This window comes from Atta colombica, unplaced genomic scaffold (genome assembly GCF_001594045.1).
Source record: "Atta colombica isolate Treedump-2 unplaced genomic scaffold, Acol1.0 scaffold321, whole genome shotgun sequence".
Classification (NCBI taxonomy): domain Eukaryota; kingdom Metazoa; phylum Arthropoda; class Insecta; order Hymenoptera; family Formicidae; genus Atta; species Atta colombica.
In genome coordinates this window covers 546,639-555,904 of record NW_017259428.1, presented here as the reverse complement: position 1 = coordinate 555,904, position 9,266 = coordinate 546,639, and positions in this window count along the sequence as shown.

Genomic DNA, 9,266 nt, shown 5'->3' with positions numbered 1-9,266 from the left:
CTCTCTCTCTCTCTCTCTCTCTCTCTCTCTCTCTCTCTCTCTCTCTCTCTCTCTCTCTCCTGCCTCTTTCCCGCGTCTTTTTTCTTTTCTTTTTTTTCTCGAATTTTTCAATAGCAAACTATCGCACGGCTGTTAAGGCATTGTTGCAAAGGATCGGGCGCGCGTCATCAGTCACTCTTCTTCTCCAGGGTGACCGGCAATAATATCGGCATAATGGAATTGGCATAATGGCCGATTGCCAGCCGACTATGCAATAGCGCGCATTCCTGACATGAGATCGAGGATTTTATTATGACGCATTGCCCCGTCATTACGTGTGTCACATAATTCGCTTCCCGCTTTGCCATCGCGGGACCGTCATCATCCCGTTTCCTCCTCAAACACCGAATTAATGCGTAAATTGTGATAATCTGTAACTGATACACATGTAGAAAAGATGCGTATTACATCTCCCGAATGTTTTTTTTTGTAGAGAATTGTGATGATATAAACAGAGCATCTTATGTATTCATACTATTTTTTCGTTATATTTTTCTTCTTAGAATTTCTATTTATTATTTTATATTTTACATTCGTATATTTTACTTAAATATTTTACATATTTGTTTATTTCTTATTTAATCATTTATGTTTCATTTATATTTCACGTACTTAGAAAATAAGACATAGCGATGATAACTATAAAAGTAACAACTGTACAAATTTTGTAGAATGTGTGTATATATTTGTATGTATATAGTTGGATAAACTATTTCTTATTATTATATAGCTATAAAACAATTTATTCAATCACATCAACCCAAGCGGAACAACAAGTCACGATAATGTCAAAATGACATTGAATCGGAAATGATTGAAAAATGACTTAATAATTATTTTGGAGTCATTTTGACATCATTTTGGTATCATAATTATTTGTTCTGCTTGGGAATTTACTCAATTATGTACCTACATTAATTCACATAAAATTTCCTAGCTTTACAGTTGCTATGTTTTTTTTCTGAATTTGTCTACATTTTTTGTTTTATAACTGTTCTTAAATTTTTTACTTAAGTAAGTACTCCCTCGTTTACGATTTATCGATTATGTAAAAAAAATATACGCAATCCTTCATGGGAACGGTATTTTCCGCTTGCATCTGATTTGCAATTCCAGTAAACGTCATTATTTTTAACGGCATTGTTAGTTCAATGTTTCCGTTTATATTCGATACGCCGTAATTTGACATATATGGCTGGCGCGGACCGCAACCGCAACGCTGCTAATTGGTCCTGCTCTTACATTATCGCTCACATCATTATTGTCCAATTAAATATTGCTTCCGCGTATAATCAATTATGCTGACGCTTTATACATATAACATCATTACACGTATATACTTGCAAACATTGAACCTTAATGTCTTATCGAATAGGGCCTGCTTTTTTATGGCAGTGTATCTTTCGAATGCGGAGGGCAAATCTCGCCGATCTTAAATCTTTACTATCGCGCACCAAATATAATCCCCATAACAGCGTACCCGCGTTTTTGCCGAAGGCGTCGGGGGTTACTAAAAGGCACACTCCAATGTTTGACCAAGCTGTGCAAATATAAACGAACATCATGTACATCCGGACACAAGAGGAGTACAATTCGGTGCCCCGCTCCCAGCTTCTCCCTTGGTTGGCAAACATTTTAACAGGATTAGAGTTAGAGCACACTTACGCGGGCTAATCTGGCCAAATAGTCCTTTGGGAAACCGCACGCTTTAAGTAGCTGTCACGGAGTTGTTGACCTATATGTGATCTACGTTCGATCGTGGTATTTCCTAAAATTCCGACCCGGACAACTGAGGTTCTTAAAAACTCTATTCCGAAATTCGAAAGTCCACGATAGATCATAGAATTCCGAAGAAGATTCCATAATCGACCGCAAAATCTTATATAATATATTTATATCAATTACTTTTATTTATCACTTTGTTATAGCTTTGTTTAATTTGAGCTAATAATAAGCTTTTGAAAAAATTTTAATGTACTAATATTGCTATAATATTAGTAATAATAGTTATGTGTATAATTTGACTAATAAATGTATGTAATTGTTATCAAAAATGATTACAATTATTATTATCATAAAAATGTTTGTAACTATAATTAATTGTTGTAATTTGTTATTATTTTTAAACTAATCATATTTTATGCTCCAAAAAGTAGCTACAATTATAGTTAATTAGACTAATATATCTTATAATTATAATTCATTAGTCATTTTCAATGTCAACTATATATTTATTAATAAAACTGTACATATATAGTTATTATTAATAAAATTAGTAGTAATAATCATAATTATAGTAATATATAATTATAGTTACAAACACCAAAAATTTTTCTTTCACAATCAGTGTAGTTTATTCCATCATATCAACCATAGTCGTACTTAACAAATACTGACGATTTAAAACTTATAGTCTCTCATGGGTAATATATACGATCATATTACGTTTCGCGCATTGCATAATGTATAATTAATTTACACGCATAATCACGCGAGCTATGTACCCTTCCTTTTGCGATATACGATTATAATTATGAAAGCCGAATACGTATGTACAGGCGTGCGCGCGATACCTATGTATCGCATTTTAATTAATGCAGCGGCAACGCAACGCGCTCCTATGACAGCTCCTATTAATTTTGTTCATTAATTTCGAAATATGTTTTTCCTCCTTCTCCGCCCGCGCGCGCGTATTTATTTTCGTCGCCGAGAGAATTGGTCCTCTTGCCTCGACGTCGAACACGAAAAATAATACGGTCTGCTCGACGCACGCACACGACATTCTACAATGTAACCCAAGTCCACACTTAAACACACGCGAAAGCGATACGCGTGTCGGAGCGCTGACGAAAAACTGTTGTTGTAGATGACTGTGTGTTGCGCGAATGCAAAATATGGAAATGGAACTTTTGCGGAATTGACAAGCCGCAACCTCTTTGGATCTCCTGTCAGTGAGCCCCACTCCCGCGTGCGCACCGTTCATTATACATTCAAAATATTGTCTTTGCATACATGTGCTCGCCGTGTAACAGCGTGTCACAGGAAGAGAAAAAAAAGAGAGAGAAAGAGAGAAGAAAAAAATGGAAAAAAAGTCACGCTACGACTACGTGTTTGCTTAGAGACGCGGTAGTGTCAGCTCTTGTGATATGCTCTTTTGTGACAGACGTCCCTACCGAAGGCGCGATTATATTTGCGTATATGCATACGAAAATATTTGCACTTTCTACGATACCCAACCCTTGCCAGGGATTGTACATCGTTTCATATGATTATAAGTATGTAGGAAAATTTTATTGATTTTTTTCAAATACGTGTACATTAATAGACTTAAGAATATATAAAAAATCTAATTAAAGAACTTGACGATTTGGATATTAATCATTTCAAGAGAAATTCATACTGACTCGTCTTGTGTATTATATCTAATAAAACTGAATAACGTACTTGTTAAATTTTTAATTTTATAATCCTGAAGCTTTTACTTTTTTGCGAAAAGAATGGTTTTACTGAAGTATCTAAAAATTTAATAGACAGATCTGAGACTAAATTTGTTGAATGATCAAAATACTTATATAAAATTTAAGCGTTGACGACAGTGCTGCAAAAAATTTTAACATTCTATACCAGTTTAAATATCATACATAATTATTTTGATCTAAATAAAATTATTTTAACTTGTGTCTAGATTTTTACATGAAATCTTTATTTTTCTAGATGAAAAGAACGACTTTGTTGAAGTATCTAAAATTTTATTTAGCTAGATACAGTTCTAAACATAATTTTGTTGAACCATCAGAATAATTATGTTTAAAGTAAGAATGCTTAGACATTGATAATAATGTTGCAAAAAGTTAACATTCTAACAATTATTTTAAGCGTCTAATAATATAATTGTTCCGTTGATCCAAGCGAAATTATTTTTAGAAGTCTGTATTCAACTAAATTTTTAGAATTTCAGCAAAACTGTTCTTTTCATATAAAAAGGTGAAAGCTTCATTTAAAAAATAAGTCTAAAAATAATATTATTTGGATCACACATCAAAATGATTAGGTATCTAAATTTTTAGATATCTATTTTTTAGATACTATTTTTAACAGCAAAACCGCTTTTTCTGTGTACCTATTTAACATTCATCTTATCGCTAAATACCATTTCGCATTTCGCTTTATTTATCCTCTTACTATTTATTACGGGAAAAGTGACGTTGTCGCAAACTGACGGGGAGATTCAGGCCATGACATGGTACTATTACGCAACTGTTCGCGACCGTCTGCAACGTCATAAGAACTTCACGCATTGTCGCGTGATGAATATAATGGCCATTAATGGAATATCACCGCCACACAGCTAACTCTCTCATCTCGTTCCATATCTCTCTCTCTCTCTCTCTCTCTCTCTCTCTCTCTCTCTCATTCTCTTTCTCCTCATGCTATTGGAACACACACACGCCCGCCGGTTTCACTGCACTCGTAGATGTCCATTAATCACGGACATAAGCAGGCGACTAATTGTCGGCTTTCCGAGGCGAGAGGAATAGACAACGCGGATGCTAGATAGAGAGGCGTAAAATCACGTCCCTTTATCGGACGGAGGGCGGCACGTACCCCTTGCGCGCACGCCAGGACTCTCCCTCAGATTGATTCAATCGCGTCGCACGATCACGCAGCGTGAAAACGACCCATAGGATCCTGCGAGCCTGCGGATGTGACTCGCCGATTTTTCCTCGATCGTTTATTATTTCCTCACCGTATGCGCTTCCCAGAGATTTCGGTCGTCATCATTTACTCGCGTGTCAGTCGTTTCGTAAAGTTGTCTCTTTCATTACGAAAAACTAACAAATTCCAATTTTAAAATTATTTTAATTTAACTGTTGAATGTCACACAGAGCTGTTAAAAAATGATCGTCGCAACAAGATGACAATAAACATTTTTTGACAAGAGATGACACTGCATAAATAACACAGTGTAATACAGTGAATCATTCATTTTATCTTTAATGACAAACAACAAGGATGTAATGATATCTGTTATTATTAGAAAACAAGGCGTTCAGCTTTTACCGCAATTCTTAAGATCTTTATTAAACTTATAATCGAAGTATTTTCTTCTCAACTTGTTAAAGAGATAAAAAAGTATAGGTACATATAACAATTTTCTTATCATGGCACTTTCCGATATAAAAAAAGGAAAAGCGCAGATGTTGACATTTTTCGCAAATTTGTACGATTATCTTCAGCATTCAAATGTTTTAATAATACGAAAGTATAGCGAGTCAGATTTAAGTTAATGTATAAATCAGAGAAGAAATTCTCATATATTCGATTTTTATCAAATCTCGTGTTCGTAGATTAAATAAAAATCTAAAAAAATGTTTTAGAAGTGGTTAAAATCGCGCGATGGCTCGTGATGTTTCGCAGGGAAACAGTAACTCTGCGGCAATATAATTCGTAGCTGCATCCGTAGCGAGTTGACATAAAAGCGCGACGTATCCATAGGCACGAATCAAACGACAGTACGCGTAAGTCGCTTCTCCATTAATCAATCATCGCACGCCTATTTGGGGACAGAAGAACGATCTATCATCTACTTTCGTCTCGTTACATCGGTCCATTCTGTCAGAATCGCTTCATCGTTGGCATCGTTCTAGGTCTATTTAGCCAGATTGCGTAAGAAGAAAATCTACACATTTCAAGATTATAATTTGTAAATTGTATAAATTTGAAAAGTAACACATGTTTGAAACTTTATCGATTCCAATGCTCTCATTTTTTACAATCTGTCCAGGTAAAACATTTATTAAGTAGTGTTCCGGAGACAATAAACGACTTCATGAAAGTGAAAATAATGTTTCATTTTGTTGGAATTTTTCATATTAACTTGTGGTCAAATCCAAGCGAACTAATGTTTGCGAACTAATAAAATAATGTTTTACCTACAAAATTTTCTTAAATTTCAAAAAGTTTATAAAAATAAAAAATAATTTTTTTTAAAACGATGTAAATTTAAAAAATCATTGTAAATTTAATAAATGTTGTGAATGATTTGGAAAAAATTTTGTCAAAATATTTGGAATTAAATACACCGAAAATGAATTCTGAATTGCTTGAATAATACAAATAAATTCACTACGTAGAAAATAATTGTACGAAAAGAACTTTTTTGGTATAGTATTTAAAAATTTAGCTAGATATACACATTTAAAAATAATTCTGTTTGAATCATCAAAATAATTATATAAATCACTCGAACTAATTATTAAAATATTGAAACTTTGTAGCACTATCATCAACATAATTATTCTAATAATCTAATAAAATTATACTCACCAAAATCATTCCTTCTCTGTACAAAAACTAGCCCTACAAAATGAGAAATTAGAGCAATCGCGAGTATGATCGGAACGTGAAAGACTCGGCATTTAGGATTCTTTAAGAAATATCATTTTAATAGAGGCGCACTATGCATGTATAATACATGCAAAACACGATCGTGAACTTGCGCTGCGCGTGTATGCGAATGTATTGTGGATCAGGAAACGATGCAGGATCTATGCACCATTATGCGACGAATGCACCGAACAATTCGCCTGGTTGCACATCCCGACACGTCCAATAGTAAATCGACGCTAATGACGTTGATTCGTTCTACTTCGCGCCGCTGACGTTATAGTTACGCGTTATTATCCGCTTGGATTCTTCCCAGACGATCGATCGATCTGCAGACGATCGTTGCAGCTGGTGACGAAAATTTCGTAACCATTGAAGGAATAACGACAAGCGCCAGAAGGCGAGGCATTCCACCCAAATAATCAATTATTTACGAAGATGGTGACATTAGGAATATCTCGCAACACTTGCGGAAGTTTTTCTATTCTATTCTGAAGTGAGTCACAATTATAAATGTATAACTTTCATATAAGCCGAGAGTACAACATGTAGAGCCTGTGCAAAGATCAAAGTTAACCAACATCCAGTTTGCCAGATTCATAAATTAAACACGCGATGAGACAAATCTCTATCTGAACAACTCTCGAAAATCTCCAACACCGTATTCTGTAATTACAATAACTATCCGTATGTCGAATGTCAAAACTTTTTCGAACAATATTCATCTCATATGCTTGAGTACCTCTTCACATTTTAATAATTTAATATAATTATTTTCACACTGAAAGTGTAATTTTGCTAAAGAATCTAAAATTTGACTAATACAGATTTGAAAATAATTTTGCAGGAATCTTAAGCATAATGAATAATAAACGTTTTGATATTCTAGCAATCAATTTTGTCATCCTAATTATCATAGTTTAGCAAAATCACTTTTCAGATCTATATCTAGTTAAATTTTTAGATTCTTCAACAAAATAGTTCTTCCAATGCGGATCTTGCCTTAAACTAAATTTTTCGATACTTCAGCAAATCATTCTTTTTATGTATGTACCTATAATGAACATTGCAGTTTAAAGAGGAAAAATTTTTTGTTTTTGAAAATTTAATTCTTTGTTTAATTTATGTGAAGAATCCTTTATATATTATATTCTCTATATATTACACGTTGAAATATTTTAATTTTGATTTTCCAACATTTCGTTATTAAACTCGCGACTTAATCTCGAAACGATTCGCGAAAAATATTCAACGGCTGGCGAACGATGAAGAGGGATATCTCCCTAAATGGTCACGGTAAGGAGAGTCACTATACGAATCCGATTTGGGTAATACAGCGAGGGGTAGGCGGACGCCGAGATCTCATCCCACGTTGCCCGGGTTAACCCCCAAAAAGTTCGCGCTTAATATTATTAAATTAAAGGACAATGGCTGGCTGCGCCACACCGCGGCACGCGACATTTAAGCGATTTTAATAACATTTCACGGGGATTTTTTTAATAATATGATAATAAAGCGAAATGGAAGAAAACGCTCGACCGATTATTATCATCCTCTGTCATGGGGAATCTCCATCCACTCGCTCGCGCCTCTCCGCATCCATCTGCCTCTCTTTCATCATTTGCCCCTTCCTTCCCTGGTCCCTGTCCTTCTTTCACTCTTCTCATCCCCATTTCTGCGTCGACCGTATCTGCCATTCTACTTTTCATTCCTATTACACAAATCGCGGAAGTTTCTGTTTCACTTTCGTTTTAATATTCAATGATAGATTTCAAATCGTATCTGCCATTATATTGTGCAAACGTATATTTTAGTACCTACTTTTAGTAAAACTAAACATTCTGTTTTTATCCTTCATTCTTTTTCTCATAATTGGTATCTAATGATAAAATAACAAAGTTATTTGATGTATTTTTTCCATTTTTAAAGAAATACAAGTGCATCATTCAGATTTTAGATTACAATTAAGTAATAAGACAAGATGATACATTCTTACCGAATTGCTCGAGAGAGCGCGTTTTCTTCATCTGCTCTCAATCACGGAGGCTCGCGTTTCATGGTTTGTCGACGCTTTGTACAACATAAAAGAGTGACACTTGGAGAGAGATAGAAAGAGAGAATACGGCAACTATTATGGTTTAAAGAATAGGGATATTTCACGCTCGGTAAAACACAGTCCATCCCAACCCCGAAACCCGCCCCTCCCGGTCCTCTGACAATAGATTTGGTCCAACTAGATGCCCCAAGTGTCAACTCGCTCTTGTTTCGTATGGGTAGTCTTGTCGTCTCGCCCAATACTTTCCACCACTTTTGTCGAGTAAGTTTCAGTCAACCTGAGAAAGGGTTGACTTCGGAATGTGAGTAGCCTCCAAATATTTTTATAACGACCATTTTCGCCCTGTTGCTATTTCTGTTTGTATTCTGTATCAGTTTACACTATGGGTTGACAATTTTGTTAAATGGGTAATTTTAGGTAATTCTTATGTATTTTTTTACGCTGATTCTGAAAATCAGATTAAATTTTTACTACTTCAATTTTTTTATAAATGACATTTTTTTGTCCTTGTTGAAAAACTTGTACATTTCGCTAACGATAGCTCATTGTATGAAGTCTTTTTTTAAATTAAAATTAATTATTTTTCTTTAAAATTTGTTATAACAAAAATTAATAAAATTAATATAAAATAATAAATTAATGGACTCGTTATATTTAATATAAAAATAAGTAGTAATAACGAGGTGATAGGAGTCATCGCTAGTAGTTGCGCAAAGTGTCAAATATTGAAATTTACATTAAACATTATGTTACATTAACTTAAAAAACCTGGTCTGGTTGTACA